This window comes from Sylvia atricapilla, chromosome 6 (genome assembly GCF_009819655.1).
Source record: "Sylvia atricapilla isolate bSylAtr1 chromosome 6, bSylAtr1.pri, whole genome shotgun sequence".
NCBI lineage: Eukaryota > Metazoa > Chordata > Aves > Passeriformes > Sylviidae > Sylvia > Sylvia atricapilla.
The window spans coordinates 14,266,499-14,277,515 of NC_089145.1; the positions used below are offsets into that span (position 1 = coordinate 14,266,499).

The following is an 11,017-nucleotide window of genomic DNA, read 5'->3' on the forward strand; positions in this document are numbered from 1 at the left end:
CTCAAAATAGGAAACTGGAAAGGATAACAGTTTGGGAAATCCCCACTACCAGTCCCTACACAGAAATCATTACTGGAAACCTGTCCTTGTCCTTACTGAAAGTTCATAGCTCCTGTTGCACAATTTTTTGGAGTGTATATGGCGATTCTCAATCTGTCCTTGGGACTATTTGCTCCTCCTAGCAACCAGGCTGACAAACTGCCTTGAAAGCTGAAGAGTTCCATGTGCTTGAACTGTTACTGTTGTATTAAGGGTGATACTTTTGTTTGGATCTTGGACTGAACAGAGCTCAGAGGGAAAGGTACCCGGCTGTCTGCACATTGAAACACAAAGCCAGGTCTGTGTCTGTGCACAAGGAATGGTGAGCTGCATTACCAGAACAGCGGCAGGAGCTGCTGAGTGGAATTCCCATGCGTGCTGGGTTTGCCAGATGAATCCCAGAGTTAATGAAATGGAAAATGCGAAGTGTTGCTCAATTCCATTGCAAAGCAAGCCACACACTGCTGATAATGCTCTAAGAAAGCACAGACACACAGACCATCAAGAGGTTCTGAATGGTTCATTTTGTCTTGGCTTCCTCTCACAGATCCCTCTCGAAGGACTCCAGCCACCCTGCTGCAACAGTGGCTCCGTGGGGCTCAGGTGGAAACATTTTGGGCACAGCAGTAAACATTTTACCTAAGAGGAAATTCAGGTCCATGCAGCCACAATTCTGCTAGATTTTAAATCAACTGTCTGGCCCTATTGGCATGGTTCCCTGTTTAAGTACCCACTGTGCTCTCCCTGCTTAAAAGCCTGCTCGCTTCCCTTTGTTAACAACTTGACACAACCCTTTCCCCTGCAGAAAACTCCAGGGCTGAGTGCAGCTGCACTGGAGAGTGAGTATGCAGGAAGTGTCCCCATTGTGTGGCCTTGTACATGATTTAGCAAGTCTAGGAGAGCAATTTACATTCCCCTCAGAAGAGTTAAGGGCAACTGCCCCACTCACAACTCTGCCACTGTAAACAATTCGCTCCTGGAGCTGCAGGGCAGAGGCAGGACTTCAAACAGGTGCAATAAAACTAATAAAGTGCCCCAGTAACTTCCTTGAGCATCACTGGACGTCAGTCAAAAAATTTGCTTTACGGGAGAGGAGACATTTTCCATAGACAGGCCTGGAGCAGCAGGACAAATACACTGTAGTGTGATATATCTCAGAATGGAACAATTCGCAAAAAGAATTTAAACCCTAAACCAATGGACAAGAAAACTATGCAAAAAGCAGGGAGCTGGCACAGATTTTTGTCCCCTAGTACTCCTGAACCTGACACTTCATAGTGTAACAGTGGGTGTGGAGCCCAGCTACTGCAGGGACTGGCTGGAGTGTTGCTGTGTTTTGCTGCAACTCTGTTCACATTCTGATGACCTACACCCTTGCAGTATATGGCAGCTCAAGTGCCTTGGAATAAATCAGCCAAGACTCCATTTTCTTCATGCAGAAATCCAATTCTTTATTCACAAAGCTTATATTTATAGGAAATATGAGAAGGCACTGGTCAGCAATACAAAGAAACTCAGTTCATTGGTCAGTAAGGGCTATTGTATATGTCTATCAAATTTTCTCTCTTTAGATATGTTTACACTTTTTCTTTGTGGGTTCTCATGGGACAAATATTATTGTTTACACAGGTGCATTTGTTTTTAACTCTCAGAATAGATTGTTGTGTTAAACCAACTTCTCATTCTCAAAATAGCTTCACATGGGAACCTGCAAATTGCTGTTAGCTGCACTTAAATGACAGGGCAGTTTTGGCAATTTTAGCAGAGCAAGGCCTGATTTAATTAGGCTTTTCTTTTATAATTCTTCTACCTGTCTATGACATCTCACCCTTTTCATTAATTTTAAAAAAGGCTCATATGTTCTGATGTTAAAACAGCTCACTCTTGTGATGGTATTATCTCATTAAGGTTATCGCTGGTTATATGTTAGATATGGGATAAAATACATAAAGGACAGATTACAATCAATGAAATGTATCAAATTTTATCATGTCATTGACACACAGTTTCACAGCATGAAAAACAAAATAATAATGTCCAATGTCTCTTAGGGAAATGGAAAGAAATGACCATTGTTTTAAAGTCCAAATAGTTAAAACTCAGGAGAAAGTTCATTAGCTGGAAATGTTAATCTTTGACATCACCGAATGTCTTTTTGGATTCTGGAACAGGGGATAACTGAAGAAGGTTAGTAGGAACACTACAGAATGATAATGACATAAGGCTTTTTTTGGCAAATTGCCTTCATAGTTTGCAGACACAGCTATGTCTTGGCAGTCCTACTTCTGTTCCTCTTCCGGCCATGAAGGCTGCATGGTGATTAGGTTATTTCTTTTTCCACTGGGCCTAATTTTCTCAGACAATATGACTGAACAAACAGGTGACTGCTTCAAACCTGCTGATGATAAAACACAAGCACACCCTCTCTTCAAGTCAATGAAACAATTTGCTGTTGCACACTCAGTTGGGATTTAGATTTGATGATCTATTTTCCAAATTTTTAATGTAAATATTATTCAAAACGATTTGTTGTCTAAATTTCTAATGTACATATTACATTATTTGAATGTTCTTAAGGCACTAAATTCCCCTTCTTTTAGTTTTTTTTAAAATGAGATGCATGTCTTTGGTTATGAGCATGAAAAAACATCAAGGCAAAACAATACATGTAGCAAACAAGAAACTGACAGCAGCCAAGAATAAATCAGTACAACAATTAAGAATATTTCAGATAATACACATAATTAATAATACATGTAAAATTAGGTAATTACGAATCTCTGAAATACTGTGCCATCATCCCAGAGTCTGCAAACAGCTGACAAACCTCAATTTAGTAAGGTCTTGGATAATTATTTCCGGATAATAATTCCCAAGTTCACACTAAAGATAGGTTCAGCTGTCATATATAAAGGGTCAAATTGCCAAGTCAAAATGACTTGAATCTAGTTTTGATGCAGAAAACATCTGGGTTTATTGGCAAATTCTTCATCCAGTAGACCCGAGGCCTGGCCTCCACCCAAGCTCCAACTGGGAGGGAATTCCCTAAACACATTTTAAGACAATGCTCTTAAGGATAGCAGTTATGAGTAAAGGCCTTGGGGTTAAAGACTAATCAAACAATCTAGTAGTTGGATTCCTCCAAAGCTTCCTTCAGGATAGAGATACTTCAAACACAGCAACTTCAAACAAACCAACCAAACTACTGGAATGCTTCTGTAATAACTGGGAAAAACCACACGACTACCAGTTCAGAGGAGGCTTTCAACAAAGCTCAGATATATTTTTTTGGAACTCTGAAAAATGCTTAAAATTATGAGATAGCATTGGGTGAAACCATAGAGCCAGTGCAGGCACTAGCCAGAGAGTTGACCCGGTCTAAGAGATGTATAAGCAACTAGGGAACAAAAAAGAAGGATCCTGAAATAGCACGTGTCTTTTAGATAATTACACAAAGAGATGTTAAAGCATATAAGAAGCTGGCTATAAATACAGTAATAACATCTTATGAACAATGCCTATTATAAAATCAGTAAATTCACATCATGTAAACAATATATCAGCAGTAACTGCCTAAGGAAGTTGTGATAACACTTTTCTAAACATTCATGTAACTATGACAGTAAAATGAAACAAAGGAAAAAGGTGAAACAGCTTACAGTCAGTAACAGCCACAATGTAGAATCGTCACTGACTCTTTTGTGTTACCCACAGAAGATAAAAGTACAGATTGTAACAAGAATCTTCAACAAAATCAAGAGTGAACACACTGTATCTTCTTTATCCACAAGTCGTTTATCACTGTTTCATCACAGCTGTTTTAGTCAAAGAAAACAACTTATCCCTTAAAAGAAAACAACTATATATCTTAAAATATAGAAAAGTTATATTTAACTGTCTGAGATTGCAATCCAAGTTGTAATCAGAAATATGTATTCTATCACCATCAGTTAAAACCAGGTGGGGGAGTGTTCTTTATCTCTTCCATGACCCATCCCTCGTAACCCTGGGAGGGAGAGCTTCTGTTAATGGGTCAGCTGTTAAAACCAGGGGGGGCAGTGTTCTTTATCTCTTCCACAACCCATCTTCCCTCCAGGAGGTATCTTCTGTTAATGGGACATTGAGTCCCACTGCATGACTGATAAAATTACATCATTCCATTGTGAGATTCTCCACCCAGGGGGAGGAGCCAAGCATTCCTACCCGGATATAATCTGAGACTTGGAACACCACAGGCAGCCTTTGTCCACTGCATTCCCAGAGGAAGACTGGATCCATTTACACCACCACTGGACCTTCAGAGGAAAATTACACCCTTCCACAAGATCACTGCTTCAATAGAACTACATCTGTCACTCCAGGAGGACTGCAGCCACCATTTATTTGGGCTGCTACCACCATCCTGACCAACAAGGTGTCAGGCTGTATTCTGACTTTGTCTTCTTGAGCAGCACGGTTTCTTTTCGTGAGCTAATTATTTCTAAACTTTAAAGAACTGCTGCAGATAAAATCCAAGGTTACAGGACTAAGTTAAGAACTTAAAATTAATAGCTAGGAATAATCTTGGGAGGAGAGCTGTGATCTTGGAGCAGCTGTGGGCACGGCCCATTTGACACAACGATGGCTCTCAATGCGGAGAAGGCCATGATGGCATTGGCAAGATTTCGGCAAGCCCAGCTTGAGGAAGGAAAAGTCAAGGAACAAAGGCCTTTCCTTGCATCAGAGTGCAATGAGCTGCCCAAAGCTGAGAAATGGAGGAGACAGATCACTGGGGAGATTGCCAAGAAAGTGGAACAGATACAAAATGATGGATTTGGTGAATTCAGAATTCGGGACTTGAATGATGAAATAAACAAACTTCTGAGGGAGAAAGAACACTGGGAATACAGAATAAAGGAACTGGGAGGTCCTGATTATGCTAAGATTGGCCTGAAAATGCTAGATCATGAAGGCAAAGAAGTTCCAGGAAACAGAGGCTACAAATACTTTGCGGCTGCAAAGGATTTGCCAGGAGTTAGAGAGCTTTTTGAAAAGGACCCTGTGTCACCCCCACGGAAGGCTTGGGCTGATCATATGAAGGACATTGACGCTGATTACTATGGCTACAGGGATGAGGATGATGGGATTCTGGAGCCTCTGGTGCATGTACATGAGAAGAAAGTTATAGCAGAAGCAGTGGAAAAATGGAAGATGGAAAGAGAAGCATGACTTGCAAGAGGAGAGGAGGAGGAAGAAAACATCTATGCTGTCCACAAGAAGAGTCTGATGAGGAAGGTGGCAAGGAGAGAGAAGGTGAAGACGGCCAACAGAAATTTATTGCACATGTTCCAGTGCCAACTCAATGGGAGATTGAGGAAGTTCTTGTACAAAGGAAGAAAATGGAGCTGCTCCAGAAGTATGCCAGTGAAACCCTCCTGGCATAGTGTGAGGAGGCAAAGACACTTAGGATTGTAACATTGCACCAGTGTCCTGGTTTGTGGGTAATCCCTCTGAAAGTAACAGATTACTAAATTCTGGTAGTACTGGATTTTAGCTCTCAAAGTTCCTTTGCTTGTGGAGCAAACTGCTGGAATTACAGTGTGGTGTTCCAGGCATGGGATATGGGGTTGTGGTTGTTAAAGTTATTAACGGTTATGTTACCAGAAGGCCCTGTGGCAGGGCACAGCATGAGGCTGGGCAGCTAGGGGTCAGCTGGGGAGAGACTCATGGACAGCATGTGAGGGAGAAGGTGACTGGGTGGTGAGACATGTGGGCAGCAGCACTACAGCTGAGCAGCCAACGGGTGCTCTTCTTCCGTAAAGTTTTGGTGATGTCTGGTGCAAACTAAAGGTATGTAAGGGAGGTGTTTTTTACAATAAAGTGAATTTCCTTCACAAGCACAAGGGGGTCCGTGTGTCTTTGCTCCCATTGTTACACAGAAGAAGAACCATCATTCTGATTTCTCTAGGATGACTTGTACTACAGTGCTGGAAAAGGTTAAGCCTTGGTGAACTTGTCTCTGCATCTAACAGCCATCTTCAGTGCTTTCAGTTTGGGAAAGGGTCTCTGCAGTGAGGCCTCTTATAGAGAACCACAGCCAGTGAACTGCCAAATCCCAGAAGAAAATTCACAGTGTTCCTGCCATCCTGTCTGCTTTGTCCTGACTGTAAGTGTGCACATCATCTCATGCGGAGTTTTGTTGAGCTGAGAAGTAACTTAAGAGTGTTATACCTGCTTAGTCTACCAGAATAACATGGAACCTGCGTAGAGGTGTGTCTTGGTTTGCAATATGTAACAAAAAGTGTGCATTCTATTTTCCATCTGTTGAAATCAGTTGGGGAGGTGTTTTCTTTACCTCTTGTACAACCTATTCCTCAACTCCAGGGGGGAGGAACCTTTCTGTTAATGAGCCAGCTGTTAAAACCAGGTGGAGCAATGTTCCTTATCTCTTCCATGACCCATCCTGCCTCCGGGGGATATCTTCTGTTAATGGGCCATCACCACATAAGATAAAATTACATCATTCCATTGTAATATGTTCCACCCAGTGGGAGGAGCCAAGCATTCCTCCCTGGATAAAAGCTGAGATTCAGAACACAAGAGCAACTGGTTTTATACTGGATTCCCAGAGTAAGACCAGACCCATCTTCCAACCACTGGACCCTTCTACAGGATCATCTCTACTCCAACAGAACCACAGCTGTCACTCCAGAAGGACTGACTTTGGACTGCTCCCAACATCCTGACCAACAGTGTTAGGTTGTATTCTGACTCTGTCAGTGTTTCTAGGATTTTGTTTGTTTTTTCTTGTACTACTACATTTGTATTTTTTAATATTCCTAGTACAGAATTGTTATTCCTATTCCCGTATCTTTGCCCAGTAGCCCCCTTAATTGCAGAATTATAATAATTTGGAGGAAGGAAGTTTACATTCTCCATTCCAGGGGAAGCTTGGACTTTTCCCTGGCAGACACCTGTCATTCCAAAGCAAGACAAGGTGCCTTGAATGCAGATCTTATAAGTGACTTTGGAGGAGATTTGATTGTTTCTAAAACACATGCAATGTCTAAAACCTGTTACCCTTTTTGTAGTTTGTAGCTGTGCCTGTTTGTAAGCTAAATTGCTTAAATGCTGGATATTCCAGCAGCTACCTTGTTCAAATACTTTAATTAAAACTTATTTACAAAAAACCCCCAAAACCCCAAAACAAACAAACACAACCCACACCAGAACAGAGCTGCAGCGGCCAAGCCATGCTGCCCCATATCTACAACAGGTCCCTTAGGTGAACAGCAATTAAATATGGATCAGCTAGTCCCAAGTGACGGGCAGGCACTGCCCCGAAAGGCGTGGGAGGCCGAGATGCCCTGCTCTGCCACTGCCACCAACTAGGGAAGGGAAAACTCCACGGCATCATCCTGCACTGCTGCACCTCTGTTCCCTCCCCTAAAACACTTGGAAAAGAGGAGGAGAAAAGGCAGTTCAAGAAAACACCCTAAAAAACTGCACACCACAAGGGGAAAAAATACCAAAATACAAACGTAGAAAACACCAGAAAGGCACAAAGCACATGAAGCTCTCCTCTTCTATTCTGGAGTCTGCAAGTTCTGTGGGGGGACCGCTGACCAAGGGGCCCAGCTTCAGTGGAGCCGTTGGGTCCAGAAAGAAACTTGGTTACAAAATACTGTCCAGCCACTGCTGGTCCCGCAGTTTACGGGTTCCAGAGATGATGTGCTCAGCATCCACACTATTCAGGGCTCAGGGGATTTCTGGAGGACAAGACCTGCTGAGATGGTGGCCACGCCACCACCCACTGCCCCCTGCAGTCACCATAGTTCCCCAGAGCAAGTATCCCTGCCCATCACCTTTTTGGTTTTTAAAAAACAAGGAAAATGACTCCTGGAAGTTGGGGTATAGGCACGTGGCACTTTGCCCAGGGACTTAGAACAAAGCATTGCTTTCAAAACTGACCTAAGTGATTTTTGCCCTACGAGAGCTCACAGACTCTGGGCCACAGAGGATATTTTGAATCTTATGGTGTTTCACATTCTCTCCAGACCAACATTTCTGCAAAGCATGAGTACAATTGCAAGAAGGTAGGTGCTGCAGGAATTCTTTAGAACATCTCAGGATGCATAGCCCGGTGTCCAGCAAGGAGGACAGCAGCAGTGACAAGAAGGCTGGAGCTCCCCATGGAACTGAGATAAAGCTGCAGCTTGGGGCTCCAGCAGGGAACAGCCCGAGCCCTGCTTTCCCGTATCTTCCTGTCCTGCACTCTGGTCATGACCCCTAGCTCACAGAAATGAGCTGCAGCCAACATTCTTGCTTTCGCAACAGAAAGAGGAAAAGCTGCCTCTGAGCCTGGAGGAGGGTTTGAGCAGAGTATTTCTTCCTGGCCTAGCAATAAACACTGGCAGCACGTGCACACTGGGAAACACAACAACATTGAGGGGGGCCTGGAGACCATTTCTTGGCTTGTACATTCTGATGCAGTTAATATAATAAGCAACCCCATACTGGTTGCCCTTTAACTGTAGATATCTAGAAATGCAAGCTGTGTTCCAGAAACACTCCACAATTTTGCAATCTGAGAAAGTCAGACTGAAAAAGAGGAAGAGGTGAATCCCCAGCTCAGGCACAATATTTGCAGTTATTTCTTAATCTGGGAAAAAACACTGCCTTATTTAAGTTTACATGTGCAAAAATTAATTTCAGGAGTTTTGCTGAGTATGGAATATACACTACCAGTGAGCTCAGGCTTATAGAGATAGTCACAGAATACCTGGAAACTTGCCTCCTTTCAAGAAGCAGATTGAAAATGCAGGTATTTCTCTGAAGTAAATCTGATTTACCCCTAAGTTTCCAATAGTGAAACAACGGATACTATCTTTTTCCTTTGAGGAAAAAAATACCACCACCACTTTCTATTTGAAGCTGCTCCAGGCTAAGCCCCCTTTATTCATCTCTGCTTTTTAAGGGTCTCTCCCATCACCAGGCAGCCACAAAAACCAAAGCTGAGCTGCAGCTCACCTTCCTCATGAGGCTGGCTGAGCTGTCAGTGGTGTGTGTTCAGGCCGGCTGACAGGAGCCTTGCTCTGTGCAACTGAGGCAGTTTCTGTTTCAGTAATTTCTGAACAGAAGACCCTGTCATGTCACAGTCTCTTCACCCTACCTGTATGAGATAAAACCAAACTCATCCAGAATAGGAAACATTCACTTTCCAACTCTTCCTCAGAGAGTAAACTCTCACTCTTTATTGACAGCCAAGTTAGTTGAAATGATAAACACAAGCTCACTTTAGACACAAAATATGAATGCACACTTCCCATTATGTTACCTGTATGACCTTCTGACATGTTTGTTTTTTTTTTTTTTTAAAAAAAAGCTCTAACTGGAAATATGATTTATGATAAAAATACAAAAAAAAAAGCCCCAACTCTCAAAGTTAATTAAGTGTACAAAACCCCCACAGAAGTAAGAAAGAGACTGATGTGTACACAAAATACACCAAGCAAATGAAGTGGAACCATATGGAGGTAAGCCAGGCACATTCTCACCAATCCAGGAATTCCTCTGAGGAAGGCAAGGGGGAGCACTCAGTTACACCACACACTGCATGAACCCGAGGTAAGTAACTGTGGCAGCCCCTGAGGCAGCAGCAGCTCATCTGGCAGGGAAGAGAACAGGCACCAACACCATCTGGTAGGTGCCTGGTTCCCATTCCAAGTCTTACTGTGAGAGCATGGGGTATTCCTGATGACATAGATCCTTCTATTTCCAATGGCAGAATCTAAACCCCAGAAGCTTTAAAGTTCTCTTTTTTAGAAATAGTTCTGTGTTGGCTTTTCCACAAGCAACACTGGATGAAAGCCTGACATGGATTGTCTCCCTGGAACTTCCTTTCCTCTAGGGAAGTAACCAACCCTCCACACCCAAATTTTTCTTGCAGACAAAATTAAATAATCTGCAGACTGCATCTCTCAAAAGGCCAAACGTACTCAGTTCTGTTTTGATGACAAGCATTATTTTGCAGCACTACAAGACTACATAAAAAATTACTTACAAAGCAGTACTTTCATGTAATTTTACAATAAAATGATCAATTTTAATTAAATTTAGTTCCAATTAATGCACTAATTTTTATTTAAATATTTGTGAAAATCGAATATTGACCAGATGCTGTGGCCTTCTGCTGAAAATGTGAATCAGACAGTGAAGAGGGTCAAAACTAGAAGCCTAAAAAGAAACTCGTTCAAAGATGTATCAAATGCAGAAAGAGTGCTAGTACAAAGCATAGTTCTGTAAATGAGATGTAAAATCCAAGTGACTTTATGAATCTTCATATTTGACCAGATATGTAAAAAGACTACTTTCTTGACAGCATCCATCTAAAAATACTTATGTAAACCTTCAGCTTTTAAAAATGTTAAAATAAATCCTCTCACTTCCCAAAATATCAGAATTAATTGTGGAATTACCAAAGTTAACCTGGACTTCAAGAAAGCCCTTTGACATGGTTTCCCACAATGTTCTCCTCATAACTTGGACATGTGGACTGTTCACCAAGCAAAAAACTGGCTGGGATGATTAGGCTCACAGAGTGGTGGGAAATGGGAGTTACATCCAGCTGGTGGCCAGCCCTGAGTGGTGTTTCCTAGGGCTCAGTGTTAGGCTCAGTCCTGTTTAATCCCTTTATCAGTGGATGAGGGGATCAAGGGTACTCTCAGTCAGTTTGCACACACACCAGGCTGGGTGGCAGTGCTGATCTGCTGGAGGGCAGGAAGGCTCTGCAGAGGGGCCTGCAGAGTGCCACAGGCTGGGGCAGAGGGGCTGGGAACCTGCTGGGCAGAAAACGACCTGGGGGTGCTGATGACAGCAGCTGGACACAAGCCAGCAGTGCCTAGGTGGCCAGGAGGGCCAGTGGCACCTGGCCTGGATCAGCAATAGTGTGGCCAGCAGGACTGGGGCCAGGATTGTGCACCTGCACTGGTGAGGCCAC

The 11,017-nt window shown here is 42.9% G+C and overlaps 1 pseudogene; it reads left to right on the forward strand.

The window, feature by feature from the left end:
- Nucleotides 1-4,476: 4,476 nt before the first annotated feature.
- Nucleotides 4,477-6,505, forward strand: LOC136362397 (pre-mRNA-splicing factor ISY1 homolog pseudogene; annotated as a pseudogene).
- Nucleotides 6,506-11,017: the final 4,512 nt, after the last annotated feature.